At 47.9% G+C, this 18805-nt stretch overlaps 1 long non-coding RNA gene and 1 other non-coding gene across 2 annotated transcripts; both read right to left on the reverse strand.

Annotated features, from left to right (window-relative positions):
* Positions 1-227: 227 nt before the first annotated feature.
* On the reverse strand, positions 228-309 carry TRNAS-GCU (transfer RNA serine (anticodon GCU)). Its single transcript has one exon. It is a non-coding gene; the product is annotated as a tRNA-Ser (tRNA).
* A 2386-nt stretch (positions 310-2695) lies between these two features.
* Positions 2696-4751, reverse strand: LOC149341872 (uncharacterized). The gene is made up of 2 exons (XR_016282650.1): positions 3856-4751; positions 2696-2945 (listed from the first exon to the last, which is right to left on the reverse strand). It is a non-coding gene; the product is annotated as an uncharacterized LOC149341872 (long non-coding RNA).
* Positions 4752-18805: the final 14054 nt, after the last annotated feature.

Genomic DNA, 18805 nt, shown 5'->3' on the forward strand with positions numbered 1-18805 from the left:
AGATCAGATTTGTTTTTTTTTTTTTTACAAAAGCATTGCCGAACCGCCATGTGCCGCGTCGTTTGATGCTCGCTAAACTGAGCATGAGGCTTAACTGGCGCAACCAATGCTTTTCTAAGATGTCAGAAAAGCGATAATAGCTTTTCAGAATGTCACGCATTTATCTTAAAAACTAAATGTACACTCACGTAAGAAAAAAGGAATAAAATTATTAAGCTGAGCTTTTGCGACGAGGATGGGATTCGAACCCACGCGGGCAGAGCCCATTGGATTAGCAGTCCAACGCCTTAACCACTCGGCCACCTCGTCCGACGACTCCGCACTGCGCAACAACTCAACAAAACCGAATATGTCAAAATTCACTTGCGGCATTTTCAAAATGGTGGCTTTTAGCTACGGTCTAATGCCACGTAAGTTTCAATTACATTACATGAAACCTGCATGTCAATTACTAAGAGCACTTATCACACATGTGATGTGTTCATTTCGATACCTCGCTTTTTTCTGCTGTTTGTTTAGCAAAAAGCTGTGCATGAAATTTCCCCAGGAGTGCGCCGATGAGGCCGACTGCACTCATACTGCGTTTACATCGCTGCGTATGAACAGCTTGCGCTCTTTTGCAAGACATAAAACGAAATATGCGCTTTAGTTCTATTAAATAATCTTTTCTCTTCTGTACCTGTTGTACCCGTTCTTGTTTACGCAGTGCGACAATCTGTGGGAAGTGCCGACGCGATCGCTCGCCTGAGAAACACTGACAGCCGGGTTGTTGACATTGCGTAGGACCGGCGCTTTTCGCTAATTTTTCCGGCTTCCTCCGACATGCCCAGTACTTTATTTTAAACTACTTTATCCAGCAGTATGTTTGGTGACCGTTCGCTTTAACTGAAATGGCCTAACTCGTTACCCACAAGCTAGCGACGGCGACGACTGCTTATTTATTTATTTATTGTTTCCTCAAGGGTCCACAGGGGACATTACATGAGGGGTGGGGATAATATGAACACAGATGGTCTTCAAATTGGCGGTTTTGAATGGAACAGGATTGATGATGGTCGCCACTTCGGAGCACTGCTCGACAGCCCGAGTCACACCGCCGCTTCCCGTTCATCGTATGCGCGTCCTGCGATGTAAGCAAAAGTTGATTTCATGTCACTGTTGTCAAAACTACACTCGTTGACCATTTGCATTCGCTAAAACTTGTGAATTCGTTCTTCACAACAACGGCAATCACCGATCCAACCCTGCAGACTCGCTAGGCCTAGTCGTCGCTGAAGGGAACGGAGTCGTCGTCGACTGAAATTAATTTGCCAAGTGGTTATCGCTAGTGAGTGTCCAAGTGTGCACAAGTGAAATATAGCCGTTCGTTTCGCTTATTTCCAATACGGATAATGTATAAGCGCGAATGTATTCGCACCGTCACCTCATCAGCAAGTTTTCGCTCAGCCGCCGAACTCCCGAGGGCATGAAGGCTGACCGCCCGCCGATCGGATTCGTCGGTGTCGTTTAGCCAAAAAACTTGTACAACTACAATTTATTAAAGTCAACTAGATAGTTCACTATAATCACATGCTGCGGTTCACCGTGATAGTGCCGTTGTCGGACTAGTGTAACCGTCGTCGTCGTTGTACACTGAAAACGAGCTGAGAATTTCGAATGCGTTTGGAAAGTGTCGTGTAGCACCGCGGGAGTCCGTCGAGTTCGAATGCCATTCAGAGTCTCGACTGCCATTCGACTCAGATGTCATTCGAAAGTACCCGTGTAGCACAGGTACACCAGTACCCGTGTAGCATTTGGGAGGCAAGAGGTGATATTTCCCCTGCAAGGTAATGTTCACAGGCCCGGCGAGAGTCTGTGATAACCGATCTCGATTTTGGATCGGCGGCAGCGAGAGCTATTGCAACTTCCTCCGCTCGTGTTGAATTTGGGGCCCGAAAAGATAGCCCATCGACATTCATGCCCCGGTGGATTACGGCAGCCGTGTAGAATCCCGCGGGCGACGGTCCTGTAACGTCCACGTAGTAGACGCCCCCTTTAGATCAATATTGCCTCTCAAGCGTGAGAACCCACGCTTGTCGTCTGCCTTCATGTGAAGCCATGTCACAGAGCATCCCAGGCAGCACAACAACATTGGCCGAACGTCGCGCAAGTGTTGGCAAAACTTGGCACGAACATCGGTCCTACACTGGCATTTGGGCCGAGCGCTACCACTTCACACATTGGCCTTACTTTCATGCCAGTTTTGGGCCAACGCTCGGCCGATCAAGCGGCCAACGCAGTCCCGATGTTCTTTCTGCAGCATGGACCAGCAAAGGTCTCATACTGGCATCCAACTTTCAAACATTGGTAGCCAAGTTTCAAACATTGGTAGCCAGCTTTCGAATAATGGTTTCCAGCTTTCGAATATTGGCATCCAGCTTTCGAATAATGGTTTCCAGCTTTCGAATAATGGCATCCAGCTTTCGAACGCTGGCACATGCAATTAACCCACTCGCCAATGACCGGCACTGTGGATAGATGTACATACATAACATTCTACCTAGCAAATATTCATAAATGAGGGTGCGAAAGAATTCCAGAAAAAAGACCCGTTTATTGCTTTGAGTTACAAGAATCACGCTTCTAGCGCACACAGGATGGTTTGCGCTACCACCAGCCACCCTGGGGAGTAAAGAAAAGGGGCCCAAGAGCATGGTGGCAGAGGCTGTGGGAAAACAATTTATTTTCAAGTTTGGTGAGTGCCGATCAGGTTGGACAAAGCATCTCGGCAAGCTGCTGCGGCACGGCTAAGGCATCCAAAAAGCGCTCAACGGAGCTGTCCTCCAGTGAACTGATCAGTCATATCCGAAGTAATCGTTGCACTCCACTTGCAAGGGGGCTGCTGGACTGCATTCAAACAAATTCCTCGTCCAGTTCTTGCACGATGGCCTCACGAAGTGCCAAGCCTGCAAAGAGATGCATGATGTCATGGTAAGTTGAATTATGGCCATCACAGAACAAAAACAAACATAACAAAGATAACACCGAATTTTGTGAAACACAGTAATCGTGAAGACACTAGCAACATATTTTACAGGATAATTTTTAATTTATTCTTAAGAACCAGCCCCACATTAGTTGCACAAAGTGGAATTTAATTTACTAAACTTCCCTTACACCAAATGGTTTAATTTAGTTTAATGCGTCGTGTCGCACTCCCAGTAAATATACTCAATGCGAGATAAGGAAATTAATGTGATATTGAAAACAGATTAATGTATTATTTTGTTTTAATATCATAACTTGTGTCTCTAAATTGCGAGGTAATTTTTTATTCCAGTAAATATGCACAGGTTGTAGCGTCTCTTCCTCATGGACGTCAAAACAACATTTTTGATTAGTTTTATTTAATGGGGTCAAAAATGCGGCTTGCGACTTTTGACGAAATACGCTGAACGCAAGGAACTCAGGGCACCTTTGTTTTACCTTAGTTGCTTCGCATGCATGCTATAGTTGGATTCGAAACTGCAACTTGAAAACCACACAAAAATACTAGTCTGATAGTCGAGAGTAATGCCCTTTTTCATTGCGAGAGAACTTGGGCAAAAGCTTTAACCAGTAATTGCGGATTTTCTATTGAGTCTGCAAGAGTAGAAGGCAAAAAGAAACACTACGGAAGTATTACACATATCCTTACCAACTAGTCTGCAGTGGCAAATTAATTAAGCGGTTCTGATTTCCGTCGTGCATAAGCGGTAAAGGACATATTCCCGAATGCATCTTATTTCAATTCATATGAGTTCAAACCCGCTGTTAGCCAAAGTAGTGAGTCTTTAGTGAGTTCATCTCACCAAAGACGAAAAATTAAATTCTCACCATTCGGCCACAATTCCACTGCGCACGACGTCAAGCAAGCCATTTCGCAATGAGAGTGGGTACACAGAAGTCGTCCTCGTGCTTTTTGGCTCGCTCTCTTCTCCTGCCGAAAAAATAAAGGCGCATGTAGTCAAAGCAACATTTACTACAAAAACCACTTTAACTTCCAGACGTATATCAAGATAAAAGAGTTTTAGTACTTACAAAAGATCTTGCAGGCGGTACGAACAGCGTCGGAGCTCTCCTAATATATGAGTGTGGCTTTTCGCGTGCGCAGACTATGAACGGTGCTAGCTCGAGTGTGCATGCATTTTCGTCGCGTTGGTTTGCACGTGGTTGAGCTCCGCCGTGCAGTCAAGAATGTCTTATTGTGATGAGTCGCGCGGTTCCAAGACGAGCAGTGGAGACGATGGTGTGGGGGGGTGGGGGGTTGGCTGGAGGGGAGAGAGGAATTTTCCTTTACACAGGTTTTGCGGTTCCGAGAAAAGTCCTCGAGCTGAAAGGTGGAGACAGGGAGGTGGAGGAACAGCGAAGCGCGTAGCTGCGCGCGAGGGAAAACAGGTTTGAGAAAGTGACAACCAGAAAGAAAAAATAGCGCTTCGCGGGGTGGGGTGTTAGCCCGCTACCTGGAAAAGGGCACGGCCGGGAGAACAGGTGGGGAGATATCGGACTTGAAGACTTGAAAGAGAAAGGGAAAGAGGCCAAAACACGTGAAAAGGGTTTGGAATTTTTGGAGAATGAGTCACATGGCCACAGGCAGTACAGAAAGGAATATCTACAAGAGAGAAGTGGATGGGAAACACGGAAGCGTCAAAGTATTGCTACAAAGCTGCAGCAAAAGCCTGAAAATTTTGAAGTGAAAAACTTGGAGCTTCAAGATGCATTTCGCCAAAACGACTTGAGACACTCGCGTATTCTGTGGGGCCGTATGATGTGGCTTCTGTTAGTTCAAGATAGCTTAAAATGTTACCACATAATAACAAAAATATAAAGCAAAAAAAAAATATCCAAGCAGAATGCGCGCTCTTTCATAGTTTCATGTACCGTACATGCGCCAAACAAGCTAGGTTAACATGCGTCTAACGCCAGTTGTCAGTCCATTTATTCAGTGGTCGTCGAAGAATCCTCAAATTGTTTGTTGGTGTGGAAGTTTCGCGCAAAAAAGCAAAAACAAACAAAGGCATGTTGAATTGTGGTTCGCAACTACTTTCGACGGTTTTCATCAATAAAGGTCATGTTCGAAAGAAAAAAAAAACTTGCGAGTAGATATGCAAGGACGTGAGCAAGAGCTATATTGCCCCCAATGCAAATTACGCAACAGAAGAATAAAATGGTCAAAAACAACAATTTCCAACACAACGATTTGCAGAAAAGGAAGGAAATAGCAAATCAGAAAACACGGGAAAGGCGCAATCACAGGGCACGACGTAGGGAAGCGTAGGAATCGCTTAGCACGTGTCCGCGTGCGTTTATGAAGCACCCGCCTAATATTTCACGAGCGCAACGCATAATTCAAAATTACGAGGCGGCTGCTTCGTTTCTGGACGTTGCCAAAACTGAGCACAATTTCGGTTTAGCGAATGCACTTGCGCTAATCTATTACGTTTGTATCGCGATCTCCCTGAAGCAGACACCAGCTGCGCACTGCGGCAGTGAATTCCTAGAGCGAATAAAAAAAAGTGATTTTTTATTCCAAAAATTTAATAAAATGAAACTTATTTGATTTTTGTTGAAGGCGTCTCGGGTGTAATCAGAACGTTAATTCTGATCAACAGGACTTCGATCGCAATTCTAAACGTATTATTGCTGCTCACTGCGCAACCAGAGTGCAGTTTTTCCAACGGAATCATGGGTAGCTTTGCTCTCAAACTGCAAAAGTGTTCGCTTAAAATATAATAATAAATAAAACCAAATCTTTGAACTCGCATGTTTTAGCGCGTTCGAAAATTATGAACTGCCGATATGGTACTCGACAATAAAATTAATTTTGAACCCATTTTAATGGATGACACAATGTTTACCAACGTTTGCCAGTATACTTTGAACACTGGATAAGCGGTGGTAACCTAGGCCAATATAGCCAGCTCCCGGAAATGGCATAGCCAATTCTGGCAAAGAGTGGAACAACACTGGCTAACATGGCCCATGATAGCCATGATTCGATGATGGCACAGCCAGCAATGGCAAACAGTGGGGCAATCCTGGCTAACCTGGCCCATGATAGCCAGGATCTAATGAGGGCTCAGCCAATACTGGTAAAGCGACGGACAACCAGGGCCATTGTTGGATGTGCTAAGGAGTGGCACAACCAATATCGGATGCTCACTGGCAACTCTGGGCCTAGTTAGGGCCACGCTTTGCCAGTGGATTTCCAATATTGGCCCGCCGTCGTGTGCTACCTGGGATGTGGCGCCCACAGCACCGGGATGTTCTCCGTCCCCTCTGGTATGCATGTGTGTTGGATGTGCAGGCGGTTTAGCAGGCGGCGCCCAGGAACCGTCTGCGATAGCCGCGTATATTGGTTCACGAGGTGGGCCTCCCGCAACTCCTGATAGGAGTTTACCACTCCCAATGCCTTCAGTTTGGCGTTGGAGGCAGCCACCGGGGGGTCCAGTGCTCGCTTTGTTGCCTTCCTGATGATGGCGTCAATGCGCTCGTCTTGTTGGCTTAACCCATGGAGGCTTAACCGATACATTGTTCGTGCTCAAACTTCACAGAGGTGAAATTTAGTGGAAATTTTTATTTTTTACGAAGTTTGGGTCGGGTATAGTTGCCCGAATCCGTGAGAATTAATCGAAAGCCCGCATCGCAAGCGGCAATGCCGCAAAAAAAAAAATGGCCTGGCTTAGCTTATGATGCTTAGCCTAGGATGCGAAGCATACCGCCGGCGGAGGCTGCGCGTGCGCAAGCGAGCGCATGAGTTGAGCCCCAGCTTTCACAGCTGTTGTGACGTCAGCGTCCCTAGCGGAAAGAGCGGGAGTTAGGCCGCCGGTGGAGGCTGCGCGTCCGCAAGCGAGCGCACGAGTTGAGCCCCAGCTTTCACAGCTGTTGTGACGTCATATCCCGTGGTGCGCCGATGTAGGTCAAGTGGTAGCTACGCGGCCGCGCGCGGCGCAGCAAGGAAGAGCTCGGTTGTGCGGCTAGTATGCTTCGCATAAAAAACGGTCGTTTTTTTTGCCTGGCATCGCCGCATACGATCGCAACAGCGGTACAAGCATCGTCGTTTCTCGCCCCCGAAAGGTTGTGAGCGCTCTCTGTACGCGTATCGCGTTTGGTCTCTCATTCGTCTGCTTCAGTAATTCTGCCGCCGATAAGAGCTGGCGCTTCCTGTACATCATCGTCATCATCAGCCTGACTACGCACTGCAGAGCAAAGGTCTCTTCCAGGTGTCTCCAATTAACCCAGTCCTTGCCAGTTGCGGCCACCGTATCCCCGCAAACTGTGGCAAGGAATTTGCTCGTATCACAGTTGTTGCCTTTACCAGCAGCTTAGCATTGGTCAGTGATCCTCAAAAATGACACGTTTTTCACATCTCATCCCAGGGTTTATTATTTACGTCAAGAACGCTCTTTAGCTCGTTTTTATGACGCCGGCAGACGGGATTCAGGCTGGCCGGCCGGCATGCTCGGTGTACTTCACGTTCGCACAAGAAAATACAAAACAGCCATGATACCAGAGAGGATGCTTCCTACACTCTAAACAAAAATAAACCCAAAAGATAGTATAAATATTGGCGGCCACCCTTTTTACTACATTTGTGAAAACATTTACTTCATGAGTGTGGAGTAAAAAGGTGGACTGTTCTCCATTTTACTCCCATGAGGGAATAATGGAGTAAAAAATGAGGATTTACCTGCATTTACTCCAGTCTAGAAAGGGAGTTAATTGTGCCAAATACTCCACCATTGCCGAAATGGAGTAAAAAACACCATTTTGTGCAATCCGCCCCGCAACCTAGCGTCTCGTCTGCTTCTGGTCAGTCGTCTGATAATGGCGGTGAGTGAAGACCGCTTGGTTACCATCGTTGCTGGATCTCTGTTCACTTCTGCTCCTTCACGGGCGCCTGCCGCTGTACAAGATATCGGCTTGTCGCCGTTTTTCGCTACAGTAAGCTAAATAATTGAACTGCTCCTGGGAAGCCTCCAGTGCTCTAACCATACCTGACTTTTCTTTGTTAGTGTCTCCACCCCGTTACAGCCCCCCTTAGGCCTAATTCTCACAGGCTTTTTTCACTGTGGTTCTCGCAATGTGTTGCAGCAGATTATGTGTTGCATGAACATGGAACTCTGATAGAACACAGACTCAGCGCTGAGCTCTTGACTGAGCTCATGAGGCTACTTTTTTCCTCTTTTTTTTTGTAGATTGTGACGCGCAGGCAATTGAGCTTGCTGCTAGAAAGATATTGGCCACATTTGGAACGGTGATGAGGCCTCTTGACCTAACTCACGAACTCCCAGTGAACGGCCAAATTAGGTTTTTAGATATCAGGCTCCACTTTAAAGGTGATGGTGTCTGCTGGGGCTATGAACGGCGCGCCAAAAAACCGCTTCTGCCATTCTCCGTACACTCAAAGCTCGTTAAGCAAGCCATCGCCACCTCTTGCTTCAAAAACGCCCTTAGCAAAAGTTGCCCGCATCTCGCCGCAGAAGCGCTCAACCATCAAGCCGATAGGCTGAGCAATGCCGGTTATCCGCAGCATCTTCTCATTTCGGTTGCTGAAGGCCTACTAAAAAAGTTGCGCACTGACGTGAGTGTGACGCCCACGCACAGCGTATATATAGGCAAAAGGTAGCTGTGTTACCTGATATTCACAAACTGTCACACAAGCTGAAAAAGGTAGCGCAGCGGTACGACGTGAAAGTCGTCTTCTCTGCTCCTCACAAGCTGTCAAAGCTGTGCAAGATGACTGATCGTGAGACAGCGAAGCAAAAGGAATGTGGAATGAAGCATCGGCGGCCCTTTGTTGAATGCGCAGAAGGCGTAGTATATGAAATTCCGTTAAACTGTGGTAAAACTTATGTCGGCCAAACTGGGAGATGCGTGAATGACAGGTTGAGGGAGCATGCCAAAGACGTAGAAAATGCCCTTATAGGAAAAGATTTTGAAGGCCTTCTGGCAGCCCACTTCCTTACGTGTGAAGAATGTTCCCCAGATCTTACTAGCACCGTAATTAGAAAAAAGAATAATCAATGTGTAACGCGCGAAATTATTGAATCGGAGTTGATATATAATCGGGGAGAAGCATGTGTTAGCTCCGCTTCTATCACTCTCTCTGATAAAGAGCTGACATATTTGCGCATGCACTGACGATGACGCCGGATTGTTCAGAGTGCATATATGTTCGCACGATTCCTTGGCAATAAAAGTTGGAAGTTCAGCGCCGTCCTTGTTGTCTCGTCTAGTCCTCGTCTCCTTGCGCTGCCATTTATTTGTTCAAGATATATTGTCTCCTTTGATTCTTGTCAGACGTCTCATAATGGCGGTGAGTGACGACCCCTCGGTTATCGTCGTAGCACCATAGAGCTCCGCTCACTTCTGCTCCTTTAAGGGCGCCTGCCGCGGTACAAGATACCGGCTTGTTGGCGTTTTCCGCAAGCTACATAACTGAACTGCTCCTGTGAAGCCTCCAATGCTCTAACCATAACTGACCTTCCTATGTTAATGTCGCCACCCCGTAACAGCACCCGCTTAGGCCTAATTCTCACAGCTGCGTGGTTCTTGAAGTGTGTTGCAACAGATTATAGTGCGTTGCATGAATAAGGAACTTTCAAAGTACATAGTTTCAACGCTGAGATCTTGATTGAGCTGATGAGGCTACATTTTTCCTCAGTCATATTGAAAAGCCAAGCCTTAAAGAAGTGAATATTATAGCAAACACTGCCATACCATACTACCTTAAGGGGTGCTTTCATTTTCAACTGGTTCTGCTCTGGTTTTTAGTCAAATATAGCGTGGTGCATGACCGTGAAAACTGCCCCGCGACTCCTTTTCAGTTTTCAAATATTGATTCTAATGTTACATCGTTTTATCTAAGAACATGGCCAACCAACGGGCTCGTACAGCAAAAGCAGAAGGCAACGACACCTGCCGCCTACGCCGCCGCTGGGCTTGCAGACGGTGAAAAGAACGTGTGACGCGCGGTCACATTATAGGGCAGCGCAGTTTCCCAAGTTCGGTTGCCGGTGGTCCCCGCAGCTACTGCCCGTTTCCGCCGCTGGCACTGCTGTAAGAATGAGCCTGAATTAGGATAAATAAACATGACGCCATTTTTGGGCTACATTTCTGTGGGTGTAAAAAAATTTACTCACTTGTACTCCAAATACCTCTTTTGTATAAGGGAGTAAATAAAATACGCCGTTTATATAGAGTGAATAAACCCTCCTTTCGGGTGTGCGAGAGGACAAGCAATTTACTCCCATTTGGGCGTTTTTTAACAGTGTATAGCAAGGTTACACCGGTGGTTATTCTGTCCTTCGTGCGGTTTCGTCTCTGCAGGGTGGATATCGCGCGTTCTTCCCCTCGTGTCACCACTGTGCGGTGGTACCCAACGGACTATGTCGCTGTTCGACCTACCCGCCGTGTAGCGACCATCCAGCGCGCACAGCTCTTCACACCATCGCTGCTTCCATGGCGCCAACGCTTTTTCAATTACTTTATCAATGATCCCAAAAACCTATTATGGCCAAAACCCTACCAATTTCATGTCTTTCGTGAAAAAGCTTCAAGCCTCCCGCAAAACAACCCCCGACCCCTCCTTTGCCGAATCTCCATGGCCGACAAACGGGTGCCACAGGTGAAAGTGCTGAGATAACGGCTTGTTTTGGTTCGTCGTCGCAGCATAAAATGATTCAGCTGATCGATTCAGGCAAGTACACCCAACCAAATGCAGCATAAAACAATTCTGCCGACTTAAGCTCCGCCTTAAGGGGCGGAGCTTAAGGGTCCCCTCCAATTTTTTTCGTGCACGAGCGGCAAGAGCAGAGCGAGTGGCATCGCAAAAGTGCTACACCAGCCGTCCAAATGTCTCATGCTTCTGGCTCTTTGTGGAAACATTGCAATGGATATATGACTAGAAGCCGATTACTATTTTAACAAAATTAACCGACATATATGGATTACAAGAACACAACAAAATAGATAAATATACCTGACATCCATTCTTCGATGGCGCTCTGAATGCATCAGCCACGAAATTATTCGCTTTGCTTTTCGAGGAGGCTAATGGAAACTGCGCTGACGCAAACCCGTCTTTTGAATGAAGCATGCGGCAGTATTCTGTCTTAGACTTGAGGGTGGTGGTAAAAAACTTTTATTTACACAGAGGAGTTTGGGGCACGGAGACACTTGGGCCCCTGCACAGTCCCACTACACTCACATGTTCATGCTCTATACGGTCGATGACGTCGGCAGCCCGGTCCGTGGCCTTGCACCCTTGTAGAGAACGAGTGTTCAATCGCAAGCAGCAATGAATTTGCGGAAGGTCTAGCGTCCACAGTGGCGCGTCAAGTTGCGCTGCGGGCGTTTTGGCACACCAAGGACCCGACAGTATTTGCTCTAGCCTATTCACTCTCGATGCCGGCATGAGTGGTTCGGTTTCCTCATGCTACCCTTCCCCCCCCTTAAAGCGGAAATCTGCTTGTCCCCTTCTCCCCACTTATCTCCCTCTCCCACCGCGCTCCTTAATTATCCCCTAACGCCGCCCTGTACTTCAGGTCTCAGCCTCGCAGATAAACAGCTAATTCCTTTTCATTACACGCAGCACAAGACGCCTTCGCGAGAAGCGGGCTCCGATGACAAAGACTGTGCAATCGCGAGCGGTCACACGTCATTTAATTCGCTCCGGGTGCAGCGCTTTCTCGGTTTCAGCCGTACCGATATGCACTGAAATACGAAACACACTGTGCTACTGGTTCCCACCGCGCCAGAGGCGTCGCCTCCTTCCAGGGGTCACGACACTCCGACGAACTTTCGCTCATGCCTCGCACGGCTGCGCAGAGGGGCGGAGATGGCGAGAGGGTGGACAGCGCGAAGCACAAGCAAAAGCAAACGGACAGATACGCGTTCGATCGTGCACTGCGCCCCCGTTGGGTCGCTGCGCTGTTGGCGTCCGAGCAAGAGAGTACGAACGTGCATATCTGCGCGTGGGGCAGGTGCAAGGGGCTCGGCGGGCCACCCTGCCGAGGGCCGGTTGCCGTTAGGCACGCGCGACGAACAGGTGCGTTCCTTGACGAGGAGCTATGGGCCAGAGCGGACTGGCTGTGCGGACGATCGGGGGGGCAGTGCAGCCTGATGGAGGTTGCGTCATGCAACCGGAATTCGTAGTGCGAAGCTCTGTGCTGAAATATCTGGTGGGCTGCCTTTCAGGCTTGGAGCGGGGATAATATTGCGACCACCTAGCTTGTTCATCTGGTTTATACGTGCTTGAAGGGAATGTCAGCATATCCTCCTGACAATGACTTTAATTCTTATCTCGTTATGAAAAAAAAAAAAAAAAAACCATCGCACACACAAAGAGCGAACGGCACCTAAAGGAATGCGCAAGTCCCGTTCATTGTGCACGAGCAGAAGGAGAAGGAGCCACTGGAAAGATTGGTTCATTGGGGTTCAACGTCCCAAAACGACTCAGGCTATGAGGGACGCCGTAATGAAGGGCTCCGGAAATTTCGACCACCTGGGGTTCTCTAACGTGCACTGACATAGCACAGTACACGGGCCTCTTGAATTTCGCCTCCATCGAAATTCGGCCGCCGCGGCCGGGATCGAACCCGCGTCTTTCAGGTCAGCAGGGTGTCATCGTCTCGCAGCAAAAAAAAAATAAAAAAATTTCATAACAAAATTCAAATACACAGGTAAAAGTCTATTAGTGTGTAAGGCAGTCACACACTACACCTGTCAAAAGCAAGGCACCAGACAGGTCATGAGACATTCTACAGATATGAAGAGAAGTTGAGAAATTTAAAAGGCAAAGACCCCAAAGTCATATAACACTTGGTAATGTATCTGTGTCCAGCACAGTCCAGGTGTACATATAAATCACTCAAGGAGCCAATCTAAGAGCTTTTGTAAAGCCTATATAAGCCTTTGTCACATGCCATTGGAAAGCACTCGTTGGCAAAAATGCCACAGAATTTCTACCACAGATTGCTCTTCTCTGTAATGTGTGTGCGGCATACATAATCAAGTGTTTGCCGGTGTGGTGCATTTGTGGACAAACAAAAGTAGGTTATCAATAGCCCTGTTTACACGAACCCGACAGGACCGTTTCGAGTCAGCGTCGGGTTACGTCACCCGCCCCTGATTCGCCCCGCTTGGTGTCTAATGAACTCGGTTCAAGCGCGTAAGTATCGCGGCGGCTCATAGGGTCGGGAGAAAGGCGGGTCAAGCGAGCTAACCTACCCCCTGCAGGCGAGGAGCCTGTTTACGTGAACTCGATAAAGTAGGGTCGAGTTTGCTTATCGGGTGAAAAACCAGTTGAAAAAGGCGGGTCAAGCGAGTTAACCTACCCCCTGCAGGCGAGGTAACCACAGGGGGTAGGTTACCTCGTCTGCAGGGGGTAGGTTAACTCGCTTGACCCGCCTTTTTCAACTGGTTTTTCACCCGATAAGCAAACTCGACTCGACTCTATCGAGTTCACGTATACATGCTTCTCTGACTCTCCGCCTGCGCACAGTTACTGGTAACTTGATTTAGATTATTGTAGAAGGGCAATTTTATACGGATATGTACAGTAGCCGACATAATTCGGGCACTAATAACAAACAGTGACGTCTCTAGCCTTTACCAAAAGCCATCAGCAGGGCTCCAGACCCGCGATTTCGGCGAATCGCTGTTAGCTGACGCAGTGGTCCTACTGACGTCGCTGCGTATCAAGACAATCAGCCCACTTAGTGGCACTGCCAAGGGCACGCAAACTCCTCACTCCGGAAAGTAACATAGATCACGTGACCTTGTGGCGTCATCACAACCTGCCGTCTTGCCCACTGTGACGGATGGCAGCTAAATTAAGAATTGGTCGCGAGGGAAGCAACCTAGCTGGGCCGCACAAGGCATCGCAGGTTAATGTTGCGTAGCTTAACCGCTGCACCAATGCGCCAGGAGTGGTACGTATAAGGGCTCCCAGGGACCTATGAATGTTGACACTGGCCACTTCCGCATGTGGGGGCATTGACGATATCGCGTCACACCCTCGAGACGGAGCTTAAATGCGCCTCTCCAATTTTTGAATTCATAAAGCATAGTACTTTGGAAAAACGCGAAGGACGAAGCAGAACACATGCAGACACACGCAGCACCGGCAGTCCTCAGTGCTTTTTCCAAAGCGCAAGACGTTGCGAGTTCAAACGACCAGTGCCGCATAGCTCGGCGAATCGCGAGCGCACGGCCGCTCCAGTGGAGCACCTGCGTCCGCTAGCCGCGCTGCGTGCAGGCCCGTCAGATTCCGTTTCGTTCGGCCTCTTTCCGCCCGTCCACCGCAGGCATACTGGACGCATCGTGCGGCGACGGCAGCCAACTCGCTTCTCCGACCTCCGGAGGTGTACTCCTCTTCAAAGAGGGAGTCTTGTCCTTGAGACAAGACGTGCTTTGCGAGGCGATCCAACGAGGTCAGTAGTAACACTCCGCATCGTTTCAGAGGAAGTGTAGAGTACGGATTGCCCGTCTCAAGGCTGCCCTGCCTTCATTCATTTTTCGCATCGTTTTCAGAGGTAGTGCTTAGCTGCATGGGACGGCGTGCTTTGGGGTGCGCGTCGTGCCTCCGCACTTACCCTGCCACACCGAAACGTGCTTCAGTTAATCGCGCGGAGTGTTGTGGTTTCTTGCTGAATGATGAGACCAAGCTCAAGACGGGGGGGGGGGGGGGGGTTAGGTTCTGAAGTTGTGGCAGCACTCTTTAATTTTGGGCTTAGTTTGAACGCCCTCTGTTAAGTATAATCAATCAGGGGTTGGACATTTCGTTTTAAACCGAAAAACACCGATAAAAGTATGCCGAATTCGTTTTTTTTTTTTAAATTTAACCGAGAAAGGTAAGTTTTTCTGGGACGCACGACACAGCAAGCTAGCTGTTCATTACTAGCTACAGTAGGTCACAGGAGAAAATGATAAAAGTGCTGTAACCAGGAACGCAATGAGACAAATATATATTTGAAATTTAGTGCCGTGATTCGCTGTTTGTGAGTTTTAAGGCATTGATCCACAAATTCAGACACTCCGTTGCAGATCGGGAGGCTTCTAGTCTTAGATAAATGCTGCCGGCTAGCGAATATTCTGTCCACTAAGACTTGTCACCGGTTTAGGGCCGTCGCTTGATCAAGTATAGGTTTTCCTACTGCATGTAACTACGCTGACAACTTTGAACCGTAACCAAAGCGAAACTATGAATTAACGGCGCAGAAGTTTCATATTCTAGCTTCCGCGCTAGTTAATTAAGCGGCAATTCCATCCCTACTATCAGCGCCCTGATCATATGTTGTTGGCCCATTTAAGTTTTTGTCTTACGACGCAATCTTTTAACACCGACATTTCTGCCTTTATTGCTCCCATGCAACTTCCTTCGACAAGGATATAACCCTCAATAGGAATATTTGTCTGTTAATTAATGCTAAACGTCCAAAACAAATTCTGCGTAACTTTTAACTGCACAGGGACATCATATATTTCACCGAAAAAAAAACCAAATATCGTACACATAAAATTATATTCGCCGAAAAAAAAAAAAACGAAAGCTGTGTTCCGAAATAAACACCGCAAGAAGTCCGCCGAATTTCAAAAAAAAAAAAGAGAGCAGTAGTCCGCCGAATTTCAAAAAAAAAAAAAAGAGAGCAGTCCAACCTGTAAGTATAATTCGTGCTTCAGATGGAAATCGTAGGGTTTAGTTACTGAGAGTAGTTTTAGTCATTATGTCAGACCGTTTGGAAAATTCGTTTTTTTTTTTTGTCGTTAACGGCACTCTGAATGTGTGTCCTTAGGGAAATGGGAAGCAGAACTGCGACTATTGCAGTAACGCATTTCATCAAGTCACTTTGCAATTTTTAGTGGCAAAAAATATTTATTGCTTTATGAACTGCACAAGAAATGTACCATGGGTTGAAAATTCACTAAGCAACTACGGTCCGCACGCAATTTATCGCGGCAGTGCTTTCGACTAAGCCTGCCTGTATGTACGAGAACTTGGTGCGTCAGTGATCTTAGTACTCGCATCGTGCAGCTCTATTCCTCGCTGAATATTTTTGTACTTTTTATTTTCTTTGTTTCATTATGTAATCAAATATGCTTCAGCAGTAAAGTTACGAACAACTGGTACAAAATCCTCCTTCGCTGCCTAGCGGTTGCACACCATGTGACAATGAGATCAAGTCGATGCCTCCGCAGCTGCGCTGTACTTTCATCTTGTCAGGGCGCTTCATTCGTTCGCACCGTTTTCACGGCGTCACCCCAGCCTTCTGTCGGGCTCTGCGTGTGCGGTTGCGTCATCATATTTTATCGCTGCGAACGATTAGAGTGCTGACTGCGGGACCTAAGACGGGCTTGTGTACTATTGCGTATACTGTGAAGCGAATCCCTCTTTGACATCCTTCATGAGAAGTTGCGAATGGGGAGGTTTTGTCTTTTTTGTTAACAAGAAAAAGTCTGCTGCTCCTTGGCCTTCTACTAGTCATGGAAAGCACGATGGCTTGGTTGTAAATGGTTAAGGGAGGAGGAATGGCAAACGGATCGACGTAGAAGTGGTGTATATGTGATAGGATGCCATCCAGCTGTCTCCCCAGTGCTCTTACAGGCTAATGTCAAGATGCTGAGAAAATGTGGACCCTGTCCTGGTTACTTCACCCGCGCTATCGCCGCAGGCGGCGAACATGCAACGGAAGCTTTCTCAGATAGCACATAATGTGTCGTGGCAGTATAAAAACTTGCATTTTTACGTGCTGTGATAGCGTGGTGGCTGATCTGGACTCCCGAGTAAACCACAGCCAGTAGCTATCTTTAGAATTGGGGTCTGAGTGCCTTTTTTTTTTTTTTGCCTCTGGTGTCGCCGATAGTGCCCTTTCGCCATTATTGACAAAAACCACAGGAATATCCTTTGTTCGAAGTCGCTTAATTTAAACTTCCGATTTATTCGAACTGACTACTTGGGGCCCTGTATTACATCGAGTGTATAAAAAAGGCTCTCCTTAATTCTGCCTCCACTTTATTCCAACTCCAAATTAGCAAGAGTCACCTTACAGCTCAAAATTAATCCTGCTCCTGTGCTAAACTTGGGGCCTTGTAGTTTGGCGAATCTACAGCGCAAAGCTCAAAGACAAGAGACAGAAACAGTGAAAGAGACACACGGGCTCCCGTGTGTCTCTTTCATTGTTTCTGTCCCTTGCCTTTGTGCCTTGCGGTGTACATCTGCCATGCAGAACGAACCAGCCCGTCAACTCTAGCCGTGGCAGCGGCTTAATTGCCAGTCTTCGCGCGCATGCAGCAGGACGAACACAGCACACTGGCTCGGCCCCCGTTACACACGCACACACACGTGGCACGGCCCATTGTCCCGGCCATCGGAGTCACGCCTGGCTGGATTCCCGAGAGCAGGCGCCGCTGGTGGCCGCCGACTCCTCCGGTGCCGCCCGCCGTGTCGCGGCCGGATTCGGCGTGCACGTACTGCGCCCCTTTGCAGGCGTCGGCGGTCGAGTCGATCCGTCGGCCCAGGTTCGATGCGATCCGCGTGTGTCCCAGTTCGGGGTGGTCCGGCCGCCTTCTCGACGCAGGAATGCAGGGGACGTTCCTTGCTCGCACGAGGCAGCGTTGTTCGGGGACTGTTGCTTTCGGCGACGACCGGATACGCAGAGTAGGCGACCTTGTTGATGACCTGTCAACAGCGACCAAACATTCAATACAAAGATAATAGACACCAATTGGAAGTGTACTGAATATCAAGTAGCGCTTTCGTAAAGGGGCAGAGAGCAGGAAGAATTGAGAAAAGGGTATACAGTTGTGTTTCTTGAGACCTAGACTAAAGCGCGGAGAGTTACAAAAACGGCAGGCGTCTGGTTCCACGCGAATCTTCTTTATGTAAAGGCGGGCTTCTATACTGAGACATGCATTATTTTAGCTACATAGCTTTGTAGTGCATGAACGCTTTTTTTTTTCGCTTTTAAAATTTACTGAGCGCGTTATCGAATGTCAGGAGCCAGGAAAATGACCACTTTCGTTCAACCAATGGGAGTCACGTGATGAAGAAATAGACTCCCCAAGGTGTAGGAATGTGAAGCGGAAGATGGAGATGGAAGAAATTAATAGGTTCAGAATGTGCACGCATAACTTTTTCCGTCCTGTGCGGAACATTCCGTTCATATCTCGTGAAGATATTTTCATCCTAACGTGACAGACGTACCCGACAGCTTTATTTTGAATATCATTCACCCTTTTAAAACAAAGAATTCCCGTTAGGACGACCCCGTTACTGGAAGTCTCGACGAGCGGCAGCATTTCGGTGTTCGCATCTCTTTTTTGCAAAAGCATCTGGGAAGGCCCTCCCGCCACGCCCGCTTACAATTTTGTACGTGCCGTTAACTTAATGATGATTATTATTTTTTATGGCGCAATGGCGGCTTTGGCCAAAGGGTGTCATAGCATGAGGTGTTTTTCGTCAACACAAGGTAAGGTCAAAGGCCCATTTCCCAAGCATTTCCCCCCCATATAAGCCAAGCACCAGGCCTTGCTAAAGTTTGTACCCACTGTATTACAGGTGGGTACCGGCGGCACTGGGGGTCGAACCCCGCACCTCCGGCATGCGAGGCAGATGCTAAAACCACTATAGGCCACCGCTACGGTATACGTGCCGTAAACTTACGAGGCTCTAGAATTCTTTGTTCGTTGTCCCTCTGTGTATACCCCTTCCTGTAAGCGGAACATCGTGAAAGCCCAGGGCAGAGAAGAGGGCGGTAGGAGCTTTGCACTTGCATCGTCTTCC

This window comes from Amblyomma mixtum, chromosome 5, assembly GCF_055824585.1.
Source record: "Amblyomma mixtum isolate Tamu chromosome 5, ASM5582458v1, whole genome shotgun sequence".
Lineage (NCBI taxonomy): Eukaryota > Metazoa > Arthropoda > Arachnida > Ixodida > Ixodidae > Amblyomma > Amblyomma mixtum.